This window comes from Rattus rattus, chromosome 4 (assembly GCF_011064425.1).
Source record: "Rattus rattus isolate New Zealand chromosome 4, Rrattus_CSIRO_v1, whole genome shotgun sequence".
NCBI lineage: Eukaryota > Metazoa > Chordata > Mammalia > Rodentia > Muridae > Rattus > Rattus rattus.
Window position 1 is genome coordinate 69,028,581 of NC_046157.1, and position 23,734 is coordinate 69,052,314.

A 23,734-nucleotide genomic window follows, 5' to 3' on the forward strand; every position below is an offset into this window, starting at 1 on the left:
TTCACTATTCGGTGTGTTAATCCAATTCCTATTTGAAATCAGCTAAAACCTTTCGTAGTTTTAATTAGGTGTTAGCCAGAAAGTCTAAATGTAATGGCTAACACCTATCCAGATTTAATGTAGAATATGAATAGAGATATTCATATTCTAATATTATTAAGCAAGTTTGCTAGAGCTGCTTTAAAGGAAATGTCTTGATTGTCAATGAATGCATCTTACTTTTGATAACAGACTTTTTCCCGCCCATGTATTTCTTTTTCTCTTCCATTTCTCTTTCTGGAACCTAAGGGCAATGAGCATCATGATCTTCCCACAAGTGGTCCAGCAAGTCACAGTAAGCTGAGTGAAATTCGCCTCTCCCTCCGCTCGTCCAAGTCCAGCCCACCAGCCTCGCCCCAGCCCTGTAGCAGACCACCTGCTGCAGCCTCCCTCCCAGCCCCCATTTCACTGAGAACACAGATCTCCTCTTTCAGTAGATAGGGAGTAGATGGGACATCCAGAGAAAACTAACCAGAGAAATGCTGGAGCTAACTGATGTCATAAACCAAATGGACCTGACAGAGACTGACAGACTATCTCACCCATATACAGCATCTCATGGAACCTTCTCCAAAACTGACCACAAAGCAAATCTCAACAGATACAAAAAATCGAAATAACACCCCTCATTCTACATAACAGTACAGAGTAAGACTGGATGTCAACAGCAAAAGAAACAGCAGAAGGCTTACAAACTCACAGAAACTGAATAACTAACTCACTACCAAATGAGAGATGGATTGACAGAGAAAATAAAGACATCCTAGAACTGAGTAATTATGACTACAGAACACAGAAAATCTCATAGAAACAATGAGTGTTGCCCAAAGAGGAAAGTTCATAGCACTTAGTGCCTACATGAAAACGCTGCAGAGATCTCATATGAGTAACAACAGAATACTTAGAAGATCTAGTACAAAAAGAGAGAATCTCGCTCAAGAGGAAGAGGAGGGAAGAAATAATTAAATTTAGCTGAACTCAATAATCTATACTGAAAATAAAAAGAAGCAATAACAGAACAAATTCTCTATAAGGAAAGAAAATCAGTAAGATTGACAAACCCTTAAATTAACTGAAAGGCGGAGAGAAAGAGAGAGAGAGAGAGAGAGAGAGAGAGAGAGAGAGAGAGAGAGAGAGAGGACATTAAAAGCAGACACTGTACAAATTTAAAAACATGTACACCAAATGTGAAAAACTTGAACGAGTAATTTTCCAGATGTTATACCACTTCTTAAAGTTAAACCAAGATCAGACAAGCAATTTAAGCACACTTTTAACTTCACTGAAATAGAAGCAGTGATTAAAAGTCTCCCAACCTCCTACCTCCCTCAATCAAAACCAAACCAAACCAAACCCAAAACAACAAAACAAACAAACCAACTCATGGTCAGATGGTTTCAGTGGGTGATTCTACAACACATTCAAAGAGTGGTTATTACCAATATTCTTCAACTTATTTCATAAGATGGGTAATCCAGACCCAGAAAGACAAGTAGATATGGATCCGCTCACATGTGGATAATGATAACGAGGCTACCATTGGAGAACCACAGAGGTCAGGTATGGAGTAAGTGGTTAGGTGGCGGCAGGGGCAGGTAGATCTCCCTAGGAAAGTACAGAAAGTTATGGAAGGGTGGGGAGGAGACTGGAATGGGAGAATTAAACATGGAGGGCGCTGGAAGAGGGGGGACAAGGGATAGACTATGGAAGAGACAGCTAAAATTTAGGAGTATTTGAGGGGTAGTATGGAAATCTAATACAGTAGAAGCTTCTTAAAATATATACATGTATGAAGGGGACCTAAATGAAATCATCAAATAATGGGGAGACAGAGCCCCAACTGGACATCTCTTATCATTAAATGAAGCTTCCAATATTGGGTTATGTCTAAGTGAGTCGTTGGCCAAAGGGTTCCCATAGTCATCCCTAAACAACTTAGGCAGTTGCTAAGACAACAGGTTGCTTTCCATAAACTAACTTCAAGGCTCGTTGCTGATGACAACACCTACACAACAATGAATTTGAATAAAATGAACTGGTACCTAAACTGAGCCCTCACACCTATGTTCTAGCACCTTTGGTACCGTAAGGTATGCTATAAGCTGCCAAAGGAGAAATGTGAACACGAATGCAGCCACAAACTCTTGGTACCCTGCCTGTGAAGGTGTCCTGCCTACAAGTCGTGCTAGTGCAAAACTGGCACAAAGTTCATGGGAGTGACTGACACATGTACACACATGCATAGTCACACAACTTTATGAAAGTAAAAGGCAGGATCATGCCAATCGTGAAAATGCAAGCTGCATTTTCAGCTCAATGGGGTTGTGTTTTCACACTTTAATTGTTGAATAAACTGTAGACAGATATTCACCAGCAACTGGGTTACATGGCTTTACTATAAAATACTCTCACAGTATTCACTTACAGAGAGACAATTTTTTCCCCCTTTTAGATGGGGAAATGATCACTCTTGAAGTATGGCTCAAAAAACAGACAAAATACCAATAGAATGATTGAACAAACAAACCAAAATCACAACTGAAACAAACAAGGAACAGAACAAAATCAATGGTAGACGCAACTTTCGTTTATAATACTTCACAGTTCATAATGCTAAGGACTTTGAGTTCTGTCAGTTATCCTGCGCGTATTTGTGTGTATACATATAATTAGCATGTTCTTTACCTTGCTATGAAAATGGTAAGATAAACATTTTAATACTCTGACATTTCAAGAAAGGGACCAAAGGTGTAGGAAAGTATAATCCTTCCTCCCCCTGGATCTACTGTGCTGGACACAGTATGCTTTAGTTAGACTATGGCCATCAGGTCATCTTGACTGTCATCTGAAAAGAAATGATGGAAAGGAGCCTCTAATTCCTCCTGAGAGCCTAGAACTCGCCACAGAGTTTAAAGAAGAGGAACATTTTTGTGAGACGAAAAGGACTTGTCCAGTGATCAAGTAGGAAGAGGGATGGTGTTTCAGGCAGAGTCTGTCTCCCTGGCCTGGCGAGGGACGGTAAACATACAGCCTGGAACCCAGTATCATAATTACTGTTAAATAAACTGGTATTTAATAAACTTAAGTTCTTGACATTGAGAACCAGTGGATATCATAAAATGCCTCCCGAGAAGATATTATACTGCCCCTCTTATTACATGCTCATGTTGAAGCACTCACACCAGCAAGCCTAAAAATGAAGGGAAACTAACTTATTTCAACCAAAAGAACCAGCCCCGCCCCCGCCCCAAATGGAAGGATCCAGGCTGTGCTCTGAAAGAGCTTCCATTAGTTCCGTAAGTGTGGACAACATGTGGGACCGTCCTCTTATGCCCAAGAGTCTAACTTTAAATGACCTTGCATACTTAGAAAAGGAGTTCATCTTAGAGGACATAACAGAAACAATATTAGATTAATGTAACAGGAAAAAAAAGAGGAAACCCACAACATTCCTTTTGATCAGAAAGTCAATAAGTCAGTGTGCTTATCTACAACAGCTAGAAGGCTGAGGGGATAATTTGAAAACACAGTCAAATATGGAAGAAAAGGGAAGCTAAAGGATGATGACATATAAGTAATTTCCAAGCACAGAGATTTATGTCTGCAGTTTTCATGTCATATAGTATTTATTTACTTTTACAATTTTTAAATACTTGGGAATGTAGGGTCTTAAATCAACTTGATTTTGTACACATGGGGCATCAATTAACATTATATATTACAGCCTGCTGTTATTCTATTTTGAAAGATTACACACAAATGGAGAAGGAGGGGACTTTAACTAACAAGAATTATAGGGGAGCTGCTGGGAGAGTCTGGGCCATGGAGTAATTCCAACTGTGAGAGAATGGGAGGGAAGAATAGCTGAGGACAAACAAGAAGAAAGCAGAGGACTTTCAAGAGTTTCTATTACACCTTGTGTTTACAATTCCAACACAGTAATTCCTTGATCCTGGTACAGAGTTTATGATTTAATGAATCAGGAGACCCACGTTGTTGTCTTATATTGATGTTTCAGTATTAAATATAAATCAATAGACAAACTGTTCCTACTGTATAAAAAGTTTCTTTACATACTTTTAAAAAACAAAACAACCACATCAGAAACAGGTTATTCTTAGCCTCTCAGTGTTTCTAGCAATTCCTCCCAAATAATGTGTTTCGGTGGGGCCACACCCTGGTACTGTGCTGGGGACTGATGCAGGATCTGCAGATGACGACTTGGTTGGTTACCAGAAACAGCAGCAAGGAGCAGAGTCAGTGGTAACTGGTGGACAGGTCAGGGACAGTGTTAAACTCCTAGAATACACACTCTCCACCTCAAAGATTTACTCATTTCAACATGTTAATGCTGCTGAAATTAAGAAGATTGGTCCTAAAGTCCGAGCCATGAACACAGGAGAACTACCAGTGTGAAACAAGAATGGGAAAGAGGACACAAAATGAGATAATACCCCAACTATTTATTCCACTTTTTAAAAAATTTGAGATTTTCCAGACAGCTGTTAAATACCCATCAACACCTACCAACCAAACCCTCTTGGTACAACTATATACAAAAACATGCTTTTTTTTGTATTTTTGTTTTTGTTTTGTTTTGTTTTGGTTTGGTTTTTTTGAGATAGGGTCTCACTATGTAGCCCTGGCCTGGAATTCCCTACATAGGCCAGATTGTCCTGGAACTCAGAGAGATCTGCCTCCCAAGTCTACCCAAGTCCACCTTGTCAACATGGCAAGAAAGGCTAATGTGTCAAACTAGACTACTTATAGATGAGACTACTCATAGGGGTAAAGACAAAATATTCTTAACAAGGAGCAAGTCACAAAGCTGGACAATCCAAGAGTCAAAAGGGAAGGGGGAACAATGGCAGCTTTCAGTTTCCACACGTTATGCTGATTTTGATAGTATGGCACCGGCTCTACCTAAACGGAGCTATACAGTCACAAGTTTCTGTGACCACACGTATGGGAGACACACTGGTGTGTCCTTTTCAATAGAAAGGGGGATGCATCACCCTCTTGATGCAATCAAGGCACTAGCTTTCAAGAATTCACTCCACCTATCTGTCTGCATTTTGTGTTGTCATGTAAAGCCCTGTAAGTGTGTAGCAACTTTTTACATGGAAAACCTCGGTTCCCCTTTCAATACTTTCGAAAAATGACGTTTCCCCTCTCTCTAAACAGAAGGGGGAAAATATGTCTAACACCCACAAAACACTATAAATGTGAAGAAAAAAAAACTCCACTTAAAACAAGCTCAGAAAATGTTTCTTGGCAGGTCTCTCCCTACAGCTGGATTTGACAGCCCAATTGTAAACCTATCAAAAACTAGTTTGTATAATGAACAGACACAATGTTAAACAGGGAACTGCAGCCTAGAGACTCCAATTAACATAATCCTGGGGAGGGGTGCAGCAGAATTTGCTAAGCTTTCAGACAATGTGCTGGCACCCCGACTCTGTCAGAAACCCAAGGCAGGGGTCTTAACTTCCTCACCATCCACCTTACCAGCTCATAGCAGCAGCCACATTAGATACTCACATGCCCCTAGGCCCTAGACAGTACTTTGGTGCTGGGGGATGGGGGTGTGGGGAGGCTTAGCTATGTAAATACTTAATGAAATCAAAGCAAGAAGGGGCATCCTGGTGAGCCCTGCTCCTTTCCAGGAAGGAAACAGAGATGGGAAGAGAAGAAGGTGCTAAAAATTTAAAACCTCAAATATCATTAAACTTTGGAATAGCCTCTAATTTTATGATGTTTTAGCAATATAAAGGTAAGGAAACCCTCCATGTGGCTGATATGTATTATTTTAATACACTAGGAGCTCTCCCTAAGAGAAACTAGAGGTAACTGTTTTCCTTGGGGGAGGGGTCCTTAAGGGTTTCTATGGAGCAGGAGGCCATCTCTTTGCCTAAGTCCTTTATCGTCCTGGAACTGTCTCCAGTGAGTGACCATCCACCAAAGTCAAAGGCAAGGGTTTTAATGCCTACAGGGAAAAACAAACAATCATAGTGAGTGTTTTTATTTCCAGGGCATAACGGCAAGAAACAATAATTATCTCTCCATAACCAGGAGGAGTAGGCCTCTAAGAAAGGGAAGGAGGGAGGGAAAGAGTAAATAAAGGAAGATTTTTGGTCTGTCTATTCCATGGGTAGACAGCTTACCCCACAGTCAGTTTTCCCAATCAGAAACGAAGATGAACTGAGCGTGAACTCCTCGCTACGCGCCTTCCTTTTCTACCCTAAGGCAAGTCGGATGATTTGCAGTGTCTGTTCCACAGGATTTTTTCCTCCGACACCACCTCCTCAACATTCTCCGTGCACCTCTGGGTTAGCATACTAAGCCAACTGGGGCTAATTAACTAGTTTGGCTCCACAAACTCTTCTCTGCTTTTAATTACATTAACTTAATGTGACTTGAATTCAACAGACCAAAAAACGAAACCACTAATTATATTAGGGGCTTCAAAGTTGATTTCAAATTGCCAACCAGCAAACTGTCCTATAATTTATTCCATTTCCTTCAATAGATTTTTCATATTCAAAAACTTGTATCCCTTGCAGATACCACCTAAGAAATGAATGTGAACAATAGACTAGAATAATGACTTTGCTAACAGGATGATATTTTAAACAGCACATAGAAGACACAGCTAAATACCTGGAAGCCGCTGGAAAAAAATGTACAGTGCTTCACTCTCACAGATTTTGAAAAGACCAAAAGGTTGGAAATACTCAGAGAGTAGTAAGGTCCTGGTAAGTGTGATTAACATTAACTCTAATATACCTACGCTTGGATGTGATTTTTTTTCCCTTGTAAAAACTTGACTCTTTCTCATGGAATTATTTTTTTATTGCAAAAGAGTTAGATGAAAAGTTATGAATGACAGTATCATTCTCAAATGATTTCTGCCTAAGCTGCTTGAGAATGACACCCTTAACAGGAGTGCTGTCAAGTCTGTCTATATTCTTGATCCAGAGACCCAGAATAAACCACTGTGAACTATAGAAATGCCCTCTGTGGCCTACCAGGGAGAAGGAGATGCCCATGAGTTCTGCACAGTTCCCAGACTCTCTGGAGTCATCCTAAAGGCCATTCTTCTAATATTTTTTGATATAACTGTTAACTAATTTGATGAGTGTATGCACATATGTTCACATGGAGGCCGGAGAAACCACATGCAAGATTGTAGACTTGAGTCTTGACTGGGTCTTGAGTCTTGGTAGCAGGTGTTTTTAACCTGCTGAGGCATCTTCCTGCTTCGCATGCACGAGGCTCCCTAGACGTCATTCATCAGGCACACAGAAGGAAGAGACACACCTACATCAGTACCCTTCAGCCCCCAACAGCACAAACAATTCATCTCTAAAAATCAGCACCGATCCATAGTATCAATAATAAAATATAATTTAAATAATACCCAATACCTTGTTTAAGTGTGTACTACAGAAAAGGAGGAAAGAGGATTGTATCTTTTAATGGCTCTACAAAGGTATTTTTAACCTTTTGTGTTGGGCAGCGCAGATGAAAGCATTGTTATCGTCTAACCTGAACCAGCCAACTTTTCAAAAATAGCACTCCGTGCTTTGGCTCACCTCTGTGATCACAGCGGGCAGAGGCAGGAAGGTTGCAGCTGACTTCGAGCCAGAGAGTTGCTAGGCGCCGAGGCAGCGTATGGAGACCCTATCTACTAATAAACAATAGTAATCGTAACCCCAGTTCATTGCTTTCTAAACTAAACACACGGTATAGTAGAATGATGATTCCACTATACACGTGACAAAGGATTGGATAAGTATTCCAAAATGTCTCACGGTAATTAAAAAACTAGAGATAACTGAAAGGTAATTTAGGCAATTCCGGTCCCACAGGGTAACAGGATAGGCACAGCGGTTCCTTTCTGCCCATCGTTTCTCCCTGTCTAGATCCAGATCCTGAATTGAACTGTGCAAGAAAACCAGCTTTAATCAAGATGATCTCATCTGCCTAGTAATTATGATTTATTATTATATGTAGGGAATCTATATTTCTGGATAAACACACTAAATGCTTTTCTCTTTGAAGCTTACATTTCAAGGTCATTATTAAGAAAAATTCAAATTCTTGGTAAATTTTCACTATCAAAAAGGTCTGACGAGCAACTCCTGCCACAATTATATCAACATTTCTCTGCAAAGTAATATGACTTTCAGGAATGAATTGTATGCAGCCTATTTATATGTACTAATTGAATTACGCAACATAAGACTTTAATTGATATTTGTGCCTACGACAAAATGATTTTAAGAAGATCTCAAATTGTAAGTCTTTAAATTAATAGCAACACTGAAGTAGACACAGTTGTGTCACAGTTCTTCTGAATTAGCAGCGGTGATTATAAGTTAGCCTACTCTTTCTACCTTTCATAGCACCATTGACAACTTGCTCGTGAAAACAGCAACAGCAACGCAAACACTTTCATTTCTCCCTGTGGCTCTTGCAGTCTGGGACATGGGAGCTTGACACCGGAATGAGTGGAGGAGATGAGGAAGGAAAAAGAGGATGGAGATGAGGAAGAAACAATGAACTGGGCTGGAGAGATGGCTCGGCGGTTAAGAGCACTGACTGTTCTTCCAGAGGCCCTGAGTTCAATTCCCAACAACCACATGGTGGCTCACAACCATCTGTAATGGGATCTGATGCCCTCTCCTGGTGAGTCTGGCAGCTACAGTGTGCTCATATAAATAAATTTAAAACAGAAAAGAAACAATGAACTGTTTAAAATATTTCCGGCTGAGGCCTTTTGATTAAGAGACATTGCATGTGGCCCACAAAGGCTAGTAGGTAAAGTTGTGGTGTACTCCTGACCACAAAAGGGGAGCAGCTGTGCCCTGAGATGAGCCAAAAGACGGTAATAGATGAATACTGATATTAACCATATTTCATCTTGCTGTAGGGTAGAAAAAAATTAAACCAGCCAGATTTCAACCTCATTTAAAAAAAAAATTCAACTTGATGGGGAAAAGTATTCATCTGTATTTTACTAATTCACTGGCATTGTCTATTTCATTTTTCACAGCCTATTTAAAGGACAGATAGTGCCCCTGGGAATTGCACACACGTACAGAATAAACTTTGGTACCAAAAGGTCAGGCATCAAGCCTATGCGCTGGGCAGAAAACGTGAGAGCAAACTGGAAGCAATCGCATCACCTTTCTACATTTACTCTCCTGACACAGGAAGGAGAGCATCACAAAGGGAGAGGAAGGACATAGCATGTGAGTCTTCAGATTACTCTCTTCAGCGTAGACTTAAGGGAAATCGGGCAATTAAGATCTTTTCATTGCTGTCCCATATTTGCCTGGGCTACAGACAGTCAAGAGCACATGATCCAATTTCATTTGTTTGCTGGTACACTTTACGACACTGTCTGAAAACCAACATGATTTCAGCCAGGAGTTTAAACACACTTGATCATCGGAAAGAAGCAACAAGAGACTCATGTAGAAAAAGCAATTATCCCAGTGGGAGCACGTGGCTCTCCACACAGCTTGGGGGGCTGCCAGCTGAGAACACAGGCCAGGGAGAAATTCTGTCTAGGGCTGTGGCAGCTGCAGCTCTCGGCTACTTCTATCCCTTCCTGAACTTCACGGCTTCCTCCGAGCAATTTATAAATTGGTAGTGGGCTGGCTCACGGCAGCAGAAGTGCACCTATGATAATTTGATGACAGACTACAGCTAGCCCAGCTAATTGCAGGCAAGTGGGAGGCACCCTGCAGAGACACAGTTAAGTTAAAGGGAGAGGATGCTTTTCATTGTGAGGGATAAATTAAGACCTTTCCATATAATGGGAGCACACCACCAGAGAATCTATTCATGAAGCGTTATTTTAACAAGGGGAAAAAAAGATTAAGACACACACGGGCTTCTTAATGTCTACCCAGTTTTCTTGCTTAAGTGGGGCTTAAAGACAAGAATGGAAGACTTGAATTTGGCATTTTCTGCTGCAAGTCCCTTTCCTTGGGGGCACTGCAGCATGGTACCCGAAACAATCAAGGAAGAAAGCCCTCTCTAATTTATAATATTCCAAACTCCAGCTGGGAACTGCAGCCATCTGATGAAATGGCAAACGGATGACCCAGCGCAAGCTTTTAGTTGATTCCCGAGGTGTCTGATTCCCAAGCCATTTAGACTGGAACCCCAAAGTGAATCCTGTAAAAAGCGAGCGATATGAAGAGTGGTTTGGTCATAAAGTAGCCTTTGCAAGTCGTCTCCTAAAAGCAAGGGAGCTGATTGGCTTTTATGTCTATGAAAATTCTGGGCCGATTACATGGTAGTATTCAGCTTGGATATGAAAAATTAATTTAGCCCACAGCTATTAAACTTAATGTATTATTTCCTTCACAGGTCTCATGAAACAATGCCCTGCTGTTTTAAAGGTAAAAGCAAAGTCTTATGGGCAATTTGCACTCTCCCACAAAACCTGGTTTGCTTTTTATCACCTCACCAAGCCATCTGGCTATAATTCTGAATTTACATATAGTCACTGCTACGACAGCCTGAAATAAAAAATCTACAGAGGAATTATGACCGAGCTCTAGAAATAAAGATGACAAATGGTCACAGTGTTTGAGAAGAGAAAAGCTCTTTTTCAAACTCTAGGCTCTTTGGAGTTACAAGGACACCAGCTGAAAATACTTTGCCAACAGCAAATCCTTTTTTCTCTCTCTGCCTTCTTGCTGGGCTTACTTGTTCTCTACAGTTTTGCTTGAGTGTGAGGATTTCCTTCTCCACCAAATACTTTGTAAAGATAATGCCTTTTCCAGAGACGAGGCCTAATTTGTAACAGTCTCTTACATTCCTAAGACAGAGAGCCACAGTTGAGTGTAGCCCTGATTCTCAGACCTGGAACCCCAGTGGGCAGACTGACTTTACAGAAAAGGAAATTTAAAAGAGCAACAGGATTATCTAATAGTATTAGTAAGATTCTATACAAGTATAAGCATGTTTGTAAAAACTGCAGGCTGAAGTAAAGTTTGATCTATGGCCTGTCCTGTTCTCACCTCAGAATATTAAAGAGGTATAAGAAAAAATTGCAAGTAAGCAACTGAATTAATTAGCCAGTTAATTAATCAGAAGATCATGCCAATGAGACTGGAGGCAAATTCAATACTACAGATTCTTCCTTTTCTTTTTTTCTTTTTTAAAAAACTTTTATTAGATTATATTTCTTTACTTACATTTCAAATGTTACTCCCCTTCCCCTCCCCTTCCTTTTCTTTTATTGAACACAATGATGCTAGAATATATCTCATTGATTTGGTTAATTCTGTGCCTCAGTCACTGAAGGATGCATGAGAAGACAGGTCACCCTTATATTTTTTAAGGTATGTAATATATATGTGTATATATGTGTATATATGTATATATGAAGAACAATCACTTATTTATGTTGGGTGCACATAATCTTTCGGGAACACAAAGACTGAACGAGAGTTCGAACACTAGCATTAAGTTTGAGCATTGACCACATACATCTCTTGAGAGCTAGTGATGAACTGTGGTACATAAAAAGGAAGAACAAGAGCTTCCTGTGTGCTTTTACTTCTACGGTGTTCTATAAAAAAACAAAACAAAGGAGAAAACTACTTATTTTAAAAACATTTAAAAAATCATTTAGGTTGGCCTGAAAGACATCCTCTTACAATCATATGCGGTTCAGTTCCACAGCCAAGACAAAAACCATGGAGGAGAAATGCACTGCAAGGAGCATCAAGGGACTGCAGATTGCTATAATGGACCTATTGATCGTTCCTGACCTCGGCCTAACCATCAATGGGGCTACAGTAGTTCCTGACCTGTGTCTAAATTATACTGTTAGAACTTGGAGTTGAAAATCAGAATTTTATAAATCCTTGGTTGCTTCCAGATCAGATAGAAACAAAACAAAACAAACAAACAAACAAACAAAAAAACCCATAAAACATGGGAGCTTTGACACTACCTGGTAGTTGTCAGCCAATGGGAAGTTTAAGGAGGAAAATAAAATCAGAGGTAAAATGCAATTTACCATCATTCTTTGCCTATCTTCTATGCGTCGTACACATTCTGTGATGACTAGGGCTTTGTCCTAAGCTTAGCATGTAAAACGCCCAGTATCTATGTAGAAAGCATATCACATGTATTTTCCCATAGCAACTGCATGCACAGGCCTTTCATGATGTCCACTGTCATCTCTTCAGACAATGCTTAAAATTCCAGAACTCAAGATCATTACAGACTCTTATGCTACATTATGGAGGACTAATTCCAATTCTGATCACTTTCCCAAACAAATTCACATAAATTCTCTAGTGTTTGTTTGGGAATTTTAAGTGAACACCCAAAGAACAAAAACAAAACTCTGTCTTATGTGCACATGTTTTTAGTGGCTCTGTGCAGGCAAGTAAGCACATGAAACTTTCTTCATCAAGTCTGTGGCAAGTTTAATCAATATCCTAATATTTTCACATAGCAATCTGTGTTCCTCATAACTATGACATCTTAACACCTGTGGGATAGCCCAAGCCGCGGGCTTTATCATTAGTTTTACAGCCTACTCCCAGTGAAGACACATTCGCCTGGTCTTTTATTGTTTTTTTGGATGTTTAATTGTTTTGGACTAACAATCAGGGACTATCAAAAGTTTGTGCCAAATCATTCCATAAGTGCCCTGGACCCCATTCTACACACATACAAAGTAAAGCTTCTCCAGTGGGCTTTCTTTTGGATAGAGATGAGGAATTTCTATTTTCTTGGCTTCCTGTGACATAGGGTGCATATCTGCAATCCCGTGCAAACGTATAGATACACTGAGCTCCGAAGACCAGATGAACAAATACGTGTGATCCCAGGGCTGCGCCAGGGTGTCAGACCCAGGGCCCCACTCTCAGTACATGACAGACTTAAGCATGCTTGATAGGCAAATCCAGCCTAATTGCCCTTAATCCTTGGAGCTGCCAGCAGAATAGACGTGCGCATTTACAGCACATATTACTGCATGCGCTGTTTGCAGGCGGTGGAGTTAGGAAACATCCCACATTAGTTACTACGCAGAGAGAATGGCTCTCTTGCTTTCAGGTAAATACGAGTTTGGTATAGCGTGCTTGGAGTTTAGGCAGAACATTTATAGGCTTCTACAGGGAAGGTGGGCCAACCTGATAGGATCCTCGAAAGCATGACGCAGGACTCTGTAGAGTGCTGCGATGTGTGTAGATGAGAGAAGAGTGGGTAAAAGGCAGTTTGAGAAATAACAGGTTCTTTTAGCCTCTCAAAGAGATGAATTTCCACTATTATCAACCAATTCCCTATAAATTGAGCTCAACTGCTCTTGAGAGTTTCCCCATCCGAGTGGATGTGGATCTTAACCTGAGCCTGCGTCAAACACGGTCACCCTTCTAAGCGTCCCGAGCACCTACATTTTTTAAGATTTAGGAAGAGAAATCCTGTACCATCTGGTAATAATTCTGTTAATGTACACCAGATTATTTTACAAGTGTATGATTTATCATATTATCAAATTCTTTGGTTTTTAAGGAGATAAAAACTGAAGAGGTCAGATGTTACCAATCGCTGTTTGGTTTGAGCATCTGGCCCTTTAAACAAAGAAGACCCACAATCAGCATTAGGGACTTTGGCCTAGGAATGAAAATTGAAATTACTCTTGGGGGAGAATCTTTCCCTGTGGACACCATAGAGGAATAAAGTTAACTTTAGGCCAGGCATAAATAAAGAAAAGGAAATCCCAGATCCCTTTAAAAGGTTCGGATGAAAAGTAATTTAAACTTGAATGGCTTCAAAATGTTTCTTTGATTTCTGCATTTGGGGCCTCTTTTAAAGAAAGAAGGCCTTGTACAATCAGTGAACTTTGGAATGTACTACTTAAAAAAGAAGGCTACAATTCATTCTGTTTGAGGTAAACAGAGGGAAACCAAATGCCACCTGGCCATCACACACAATCAGAGATACCTGACTTGCAAAGCAAACTGTCTAAACACAAAGGCTTTCCCAAGCCCATGCTGATACCAGTGAACTTTGTCAGCTCAGAGATAAGATTTATAGGCAATTCTTTCAAGTAAATCTGAAGCCAGCCCCCCCCCCGAGAAACATTTCATTTGAGATTAATAGAACATTGAAAAATAAAATAAACGGTTTAGAACACCATCCTTGAACCCACAAAAGATTGTGTCTTTAATTTGGCAAGAGACTTCAACCTATAATTAAACAAAGTGCTCCCAGACTCCGGTGCAATTCCACTAGTCCACAGCAATTTGGAGAAATTTACTGGGCTGATCAGATATATCAAAGTGCACAGACCCGAAGGCAGTGAACCAGAGGAGCGAGCAGACACTCACCGTAAGCAGAAATCAGGGCAGCAGCGTTTGTGTTTCTGATTTCTGAACCTTGGTAGCAGGCTAACCTCAAGAGCCTGCAGCAGGAAATATCCTTTGGCAGGCTGGGCTCATCGTGCAAGGTTCTAACACTTGAGATAGGGGTACCTCACTGATAATTGGTTTGAATTTTGAAGTCTCACTTTTGTGGGGAGATTAGAAGAATGTCTAGTAGTCTTTCTCCCTTGTGAGGGAGCCACAATGGCTGGAGGATTGAGGATGCTAATTAGAGGCACATGCTGATGAGACTTAGGCGGACCAGCAAGGCAGTCCAGTCCTCTTGTGTTGTCTGACAGTCTGGATATAACATGTGGGTGGGCCTGGCATTTTGAGAAGAAACAATAGAAAAACTGGTTTAATGGATACGGGCTTGGGAAGAACCAAATAATCCAAAGAGTAGAATGTTGTCAAGAGACTTAATAGAATACTAGAAGGATAAAATACTAATGTATTACCACATTCGAAATGCATGGCATTATATAGGCCAATCACGTATGTGGGGTCATTTGTATACAAGGAATTCTAACACATTACTCAGAATATCCATGACAACTACATATCATTTTCCAAACCGCTAGAGCTTTACTTACTAACCTAGAAATACATTGTCTCCGATCTGGCTTCTGCCGAGGTAACTGCAACTGGACATACTTGTCCTCCTCTGCAGCTCTGGAGTCAGCTCGCAGTGATTTGTAAGGATTATCCAAGGAATGATAACTAGGTATGTTACATGTTCCAGGCAAGAATGAGCAGACAGACTACACAGTATCAAGGCTACCAATGTTAGATATTATACAAGACATAAATTTGATATAATTTATGAACTGGACCAGGATATGTTATGATTTCACAAATGGTTGTTTCTTTTTTTTGAAGCTTCCAAGTATCTTATTCCACAAGTTGTCTTTATTTATTAAGTTAAAACTTCTCCGATCTCTCACAAGTTCTCGGTCTCTCTGGCTGATCTTTTTTTTTTTTATTGGATATTTTTATTTATTTACATTTCAAATGTTATCCCTTCCCTGGTTTCCTGTCTCTCTGGCTGATCTTGAAGCCATAAGTTAAGGACAGCTTTGGACTGCTATCTTCCCACCTCCACTTCCCCAGTGGATCGCAGACGTGATCCATCAGACCTTGTTCACCTGGTCCTTGGGATCAAACCCATGGCCTTCTGCATGCTGGGTAAGTAATCCACCACATAAGCTGCACCTCCAGTCCATCATCACTTCCTGGTACAAACGAACCGGAATTGACAATCAAGACAGTTTGCTGTATAATGACTTAGAATGAGTGTTGTCATCCATCTTAAAACTCTTCCAACTCCCTTCCTCTCTCCCCACCCATTCTCCACTTTTCCTTCTTCTTCTACTTTCCTTCCCCTTCCCCAGTCCCTGTCCTCTCCTCTTTCCTAGGCTCCCCTCCTTTCTCTATTCCCCACTTTCCCCACTAACTTGCCAGCCTCACGTACCCCCTCCCCTCTCCTCTCTTCTCCTCCCCTCCACTCTCCTCCCCTCCCCTTCTCTCCCCTCACCTTCTGCTCTTTCTATTAAGGATGTAATCTAGAGTCATATGTATGCTAGGTAAAGACAGTACCAGAGAACTACAGACACTAGTACAGTCTGACTCGCAGAAGGACCATAATAAACAGGTAGGGAATATACTATTATTTAGTACAAAAGGAATTGTGGTTTTGAATGTGGATTTTAAATTACTGCAACTAGGTGGAAACACTTGGCTATTAATCAAGTGAGAGCCATTATAATCAATGCACTTTTGTAATAGAGAAATATTCAATACCACCAGGCTGTCAATCAAAGTTAGCCATTCCAAGCTCCTACAAAAAGACAGACACGGGAATACAGACAGACACAGGAATACAGGTATTCACTGACGATGCTTCAAATACAAGAGACAAATAATATATAAGTCAGGCTATGCAAAAGATCTAAGAAGGATACTTGAAAAAAGAGGGAAAGATCTGAGAACAACTATTATTTCAGAAGAGGGACAGAGAAGACGCCTCTGCTTCCAAATGGACGCTCAGGAGGTTATGGAGATGGCTCACCAGTTAAAGAACTTACAGCACAAGCCTGGTGATCAGAGTTCAAGCTAGAACCCAGATGAAACCCAGATGCAAGGGCTCGAATCTCTAATCTCAGTATTTCTGTGGTAAGATAGAAAGAAATCCAGCCAGAACTTTTGCTGGCTGGTATGCAATGCGATGGTAAGAACCATGAGACCCTCTGCCAAACGAGGAAGGTGAAGACGGAAACTCGAGGTTGTTATTTAGCCTCCATGTGGGCTCCATGGCATTATGTGTCCACCACATAAAACAAACAGTGTGCAAACCACACACACAAACACACACACACTCACACACACACACAGAGACACACTCAAACACACACACACAGACACACACACTTACACTCACACACATACTCACACTAACAGACACACCAAACACATATACTCACACAGACACACTCACGCACACATAGACACACACATGTACACAGACACACACTCACACAGACACACACAGACACATACTCACTCACACATCCAGACACACTCACACACACATCACACACACTCACATACTCATACTCACACACACAAACACATACACACTCACTCACACACAGACACACACACAAACACATACACACACTCACACACACAGACACACACACACGCTCACACACACACACACGGGGAGAGAGACAGGCATAGATGCACACATGTGTGCACATAAACACACAGACAAAAATTAAATTTAAAAATTTAAGTTGGGATGTGAAAAATTACTTAAAATAAAGAGAGGGCAAAGAGGTTAGGACATTCCAGGAAGCTAAAGTACCAGGAGCAAAAACGTTCATAAATCAACGAGAAGCTCAGTGATGAAAATTTTCAATAAGAACAGTTGCCAAATCCTCATTAGAATATCTTATTGCCATCCACCCTAGCATATGCACTAGAATCGAGGACGGCTAAGTTTACAGCCATCCTTTGGAAACGTTTGGGTTCACAAGTAGATCAGAAACACGGTGCTTTCTTTGTATTCAAATTCTGTTTTGTATTTGATGGATGTATCTGTAATTACGTACATCTGAAGATTTGAGAAAGGATCAGAATGCTCCCTGGGAACACAGAACAGTATTTCTCAACTGGCCTTCCTCCTCTGAATCATAGAATTTCTTAACTTCCCTACGGACGGAATCTGAGCAGAAGTGTACTTGATGCGTGGGAAAAGAAGTTGACTCAGTGTGCACGGCGGCTGCCTGGGGCATTGCAGCTTACTTCCCTGTGAGCGCCACAGCTGATGCTTGCACTTCAGAACTCAGCTGGACAAAGGGCTGGCACGAGCTTCCTCATCCCAGAATTAGTGTAAACTTCTTACTCACTCATGACATTCACCCCGAGTGCTGAGGGTGAGTCTGTGGCAATGAAAGTTCTCACAGGTATGAGGCAGGTATAGGTAGGAATAGATGGCCTCAAAGGCCATGTGAGGCAAGATGTCGTCTATGTACATTGTAAGTACGACTTTACTGCATATCATGAAATCATGGTTGATACGGTACAAAAGTTCTTCATTTCTTCCTCATTTCTCTTTTCCAACTAACTATATATTTAAAGCCCTTCCAGTCTACAATATCAAAATATTTCAGAATATTCAGAATACCTAAGCATGCTCCAGAGAGCATTCCTGCTAACAGTGAATTAATAACATAGGTAGTATTAGATAATACATTTGACAACTGCAAGAAGAAAAAGAAATTTATGCAGCATAAATAATTTCCATAGGCTCATGAACATAAGTTTTGAATCCTGGGACTTATAATTTGGTCATAAAATGCTCACACATATGTTTGATTCTATTGATGCAATGTTTTGATTATAAAATTGAAAGCTAAGTAATTAGGTTGGACACCAATTTATTCTAATTTTCTATAATCCCATCACATATAACACAATTATATTGATTTTACCCATGCTTAAGTCACGAGTAAAATTTATTTTTTTAAAAAATAAAGCACGTAATGTGGATTAACTGCATGGAAGATGGACAGGAAGACATCGATTGTGGGCTTGCCTCTCTAGCTTCCTTTGACCTTTCTGTTAGAGCACTACCTATTTATTTTACAGGAACACAAATTCAGCTTCTCAGGGAAGTGAGGCTCTACATCATCAGCTGTGGTCCATACAACGATTTCCTCTAGAAGAGGAGGGGGGACAGGAAGCAACAGACACTGAACAATGAGGTAACTGAAGAAGAGAGGGGAATACTGACTGAAGGGAGGGGGAGGAGGAGCAGATGGCTCGGGGAGGAGACATATGGGAATTGGAGGAGAGGAAGCCATTGGCAAGGAGTGGGCAGAATTCCAAGTCTGTGAAGGATCTGGAGGACCCTGGGGATTTGGATGGGATGTGAGTCAGCTGCTTTTTACCCAAATATCACACCAATACGGAAAATCAAAGAAACCCTCAAAGACATACAGGATGCGGAACAGGGCTGGAAAAAGTTATGACATAAAGTCTCATCCCAGCAATTCTCCCTCTTTAGCACAGGGTGGGAAGTGCTAAAGAAGTGTTTGAACGAACGACAGAATTTGCTCATTGCTGCATTTCTGATACTTTCAAATCGTAATTTTGCCTGTGGAAGAAATAAAACAGATAAGACCTTCTATTTATCTTTAGTCATTTTTCCTAATCTGTGATGTCGATTCTGATGATGCATAAAATAATTCCCCTCAACCATCTGGTCTCGCGTGGCCTGATACTGTTTTCTTAGATCTGACAGGTTTCCAGGGTAGGATTCTCACTGCTACATATCAGGAGAGTCCTGAGCAAATGGTGAGGGCTCGTCATCATGTCTAAGGTAAAACATTAGGAAAAGCCACAAATATACTCATGTTAAAATGAACTGATACAGTGGGATTCTTTCTAAACATGTTTCAAAACTGCATCTAAACAAACAAACAAAAAATAGTCCTAATCTTTGGTTGAACTCATCTGATCTGAATGTATTCTTTATGGAAGTCTTAAGCTTTTGAAATTTTTATCGATCTTTCTTACATTACAGATTTCATTTCTAGAGATAACAGGAACTAATTCTTGAATGTAACTAGGCTAGTTGGGAAAAAGCTAACATCAAAACACTTGCAAAATATTTCTGGGTGTGGTAAGGTGTGCCTCAAATTTCAACAGCTAGGAGGTAGAACACATAGACCCTGGAGCCTTGGGGGCTAACCAGACCAGCCTTAGCTGTGAGCACCAATGAGGTAAGAGACCCCTCCTCAAGAATCTTAGAGAGTGATAGCAGAACATAAGTGACCTTTATTCTCCACATGCATGTATTCTTGCACATAGACATACACAGATGCATACATGTACAAATATAAAAATAACTAAATAAAAAACACTTGTGGATAAAAGGCAGTGTTATGTTATGATACCTGATCATACATGTAGCACAATCTACAGGGCTCTACAAAACGTTATCAATGAACAAACCATAGGTACCTGATAATTGCTTCCTAGCCCCACTGCCAACCAATTAGGAGGTGGCTACTGCCATAGCAAAAAGGCTCACTATTTACTTGACAGTGTTGCTGCTATCATAAAAGCATTGCTGCACGGAGGGCTTTGAACACAGCCTGGGCTGTAATAGCTGCATGACTAAGCTTTTAACAACCATCTTTTTGCTCCCTAAGAACGTGAAGTGAGAGATTTCTTTTCCCAACTAAAATGAAGAGTGCTTACTCTGTGTGATCAAGTAGATAAAATGAGACCATAAATATAATCTATTATAGGTACACTGTCATCACATGATAGTTACTATGCTGTTGATGTTTCTACAAGTCTAAACTTATATTTGTTTGTAACTTTCAGAAAATTTTTTTAAAAATTCATTGCACTGTACATTGAAACAGAGAGCTGAATACAATTCTTTAGATACTAACTTTTAACAGTCAATAAATATTGACTCCATATTTACTTGGTGAGCTTTTGGTGATTTATTACTAATTTTTCCTTTTAATACCCATTTACTAACTTATAAAAACTCTTAGTTTCTAACATCGGTTATTAGATCTATTTCATAAATACAGATAAAAATACTGTTTTTGATGATAAATTAGTATCATATTCCATCCTGCAGGGAAGCTCATTAATCTTGGGAAGTAAACCACTCAAAGGTTTCAGGAAGTTCCTGAAACTGATCAGATTCACCAGTCTCCTTCCTCTCCAAGCATGTTTAAGCAGCAAAGATGGGGGAGAGATATTCTCAGACTACCCGAGATATTTATAAGTGGCTTATACCACCCAAACTGACTAGAAGTGGCTCAGACCAACTAAGCTGTCTGCAGAAGATACTCTCAAACCCACTGCATTGTCTGTAAGCTGTTCATTAAGTTTCAGAGTTACAGCTATTGTGAGCTGTCAACCATACTGAGGTGCTGTATCTGTCTTTGAATCATTTTTATTCTTGTAAATAATCCCCCACTCACACTCCTGTGATTAACTACAACAAAGCTCAGTGGTTTACAACATTGAACTTTAATGGTATCCTTACGTTGGCTGGTCTGTCGACAGTTTTTTTTTTTTTTTTTTTTTTTTTAAATCTCGGATAAATAGACATTTATTCCTTTCTTTCCAGGAACAGTGTCAAACAGCACAGGCCTTAGGTTAAACCATATACCTTTTTAACAGTGCTATGATATATTGTTGCCAGGACAAACTACAGAAATCACAATTCATAAATGCCTTTGTTTTATATGTGAAATCACCAAATATTTGCACATGACCCATTTTAATGTCTGGCGTATGGCTAGTTACGTTTAAGTATGTGGGACTCACAGGCACGGATGGTTGGCTATACTTACCCTTGCTCGGTTAACTACCCAATAGTTAACTTTAATATCTTAGTTTATAAAACATTGGTCCTTGTAAAAATCATGACAAGGAACCTTTATGAAAAATCAACTATTTCTTTAAACTCTGTACCTGCACTCCCCTCCATGGCCACTAGGGTGTCAATCATTTCATTAGGAGACAGGAGGTTGGGAAAGTGATGCCAGGTCCCTATCTAATTGTGTGGAAACCCCTGCCCTCTAGAAACATTAAAGAAATAATGCTGACTCACAGAAAGCTTATAGACAGAATCCTAAAGTCTTAAGGTCAGCCATCATACAATCTGTGGAAAACTTTCAAAGATGTTTAATAATGTTTAATTGTAAAAACTGTCTTTTCCCCCCATCTTTACTCATCACTAGCCATTCGTTCAGAAATCCAAAATTATAGCAGCGTTTTTCTCAGGCGATTTATGAACTACATGTCATCATTTATTGTGTTAATCTTGTATGTGACCAGCTTAATGAATTATTGAGCCTTTTTATAATCTAGAACAATGTTTGCAATTGTTTAAACTATTTTAAACTTAACTTCTTTTTGATTCAAAAGTAATCCACTTGTTTTGGTGAACACAAAATTATTGCTTTAATATCTGGCATTAGTTTGTTTTTATTTTTCCATTTTGATATATTTATAAAATACCTTGAACTTAATATAATATTTGTGAAATGCAGTGAAATAAAAAAATACCATTTTATGAGGTTTATTTAAATATTTTATACATCGTAACAATTATTACTAGCTCTCAAAGACATGCAAGCAAGACAATTTTATCTAGTCTGACAAGTAAACTACGTCTGTATCTCTTACTTTAAGTACTGGTATCTAAAAAGAAAGAAAAGAAAGTAAGAAAGAGTGCTTGTGACAAACACCTCATGAGGCCTCTTTTTTCTAAGGGATACATGCCAAAAGTGCTTGAAAAGCTTCTCATGTCATGTAGGAGAGTAAGAAAGTGTAATTTATATACCCGTGGTTTATGAGCATCACAGATCTAAACTTTGGCTCAGAATCTAGGTCACTGAGAAAAGAAACGAGTAAAGAGTATCCAAACTACAGGTGCAGCGACAATTCAATTACGTTTCCCCTTCTGCAGGGTGTGTCTTCATCCTCACAGCTGGAAGATGTGTACTTTAAATTTTCAACAAAGAAACGCCACCACATTAAAGAACTCCAGGAATTCCTGGGACCTGGACTATCGCAACAGCCACGCTATCTTCAACTGCCTTTCCTAAGCATATTGCGTACTTTGATCTCCCGCTTGTCAGCTCGCAACATACTGGGCAGAGCACATCAATAAGGGAAAGGAAAACAATCATTTGGATGCAAAGCATAGGAAAGAAGAACCTTGTAAAATACCACATAACCAACATCGCCATAAGAACGTCTTTTCAGGATTTGAAAACAGAATGGGAAATACAACCATCTATTCTATGGAGAATGTAAATTCTTATTCTGTCTGTCTGTCTGTCTGTCTGTCTGCTTGCCTGCCTGCCTGCCTGCCTGCCTGCCTGCCTGCCTCCCTGCCTCCCTCCTCCTCCCTCCCTGGGAAATACAACCATCTATTCTATGGAGAATGTAAATTCTTATCCTGTCTGTCTGTCTGTCTGTCTGCCTGCCTGCCTGCCTGCCTCCCTGCCTCCCTCCCTCCCTCCCTCTTTCTTTCTTTCTTTCTTTCTTTCTTTCTTTCTTTCTTTCTTTCTTTCTTTCTTTCTTTCTTTCTTTCGCTTTTATCATTCCATTTACTTTTGCCCAGAGGAAGCCAACAAAACAAAAACCAGCATGATCTAAATAAGAACAGAGATTTTTGAAACGAGGAAACTGCTGATTTCAGCCTACTCATTTCTCTATGTGTAAAAATGTGCATTTTCTTTCTAGATTTTTTTAACAGTTCAATGGTCATAATTTATACAAAATGCACAGATGGTCTTGGGAGTAGTAAAATTTCAGATGTTGCTACTTCCTGGCATATGGAACACTACTGTGGATCAGCATTTTGGCAGCATTTAAATGATTTTTAAAATTATTTATATATTAACATCTTGGCATCATTTCACAGTCATAGGTTATTACCGCTTTAAATTGTCTGGTTCCTGATGAGATGTGGTTTTAAAATTGATTCTAAACTGCAGAAGGTACTGAAGGGCTGATGTTAGAGGATAGCATCCCTTTGGGTATTGAAAATAAATAGGGTACTCCAATAAATTAAAGACTGGCAAAAATCATAATATTGTCTAATATAATATATGATATGGGAAGAGTATTCCAAGATTTTGCTTAAAAATATTACTACAGCAGGTTTGAACTATGAATGCAATAAAACTTGTTATAAAAATGACCACATACATGTAGAAACGCATAAAATATAACCTTAA

The 23,734-nt window shown here is 39.8% G+C and overlaps 1 protein-coding gene across 1 annotated transcript in view; it reads right to left on the reverse strand.

Annotated features, from left to right (window-relative positions):
• The window catches only part of Robo1 (roundabout guidance receptor 1), a 134,498-nt gene that overhangs the window by 106,808 nt on the left and 3,956 nt on the right, over positions 1 to 23,734 (reverse strand). The window lies entirely within an intron of this gene.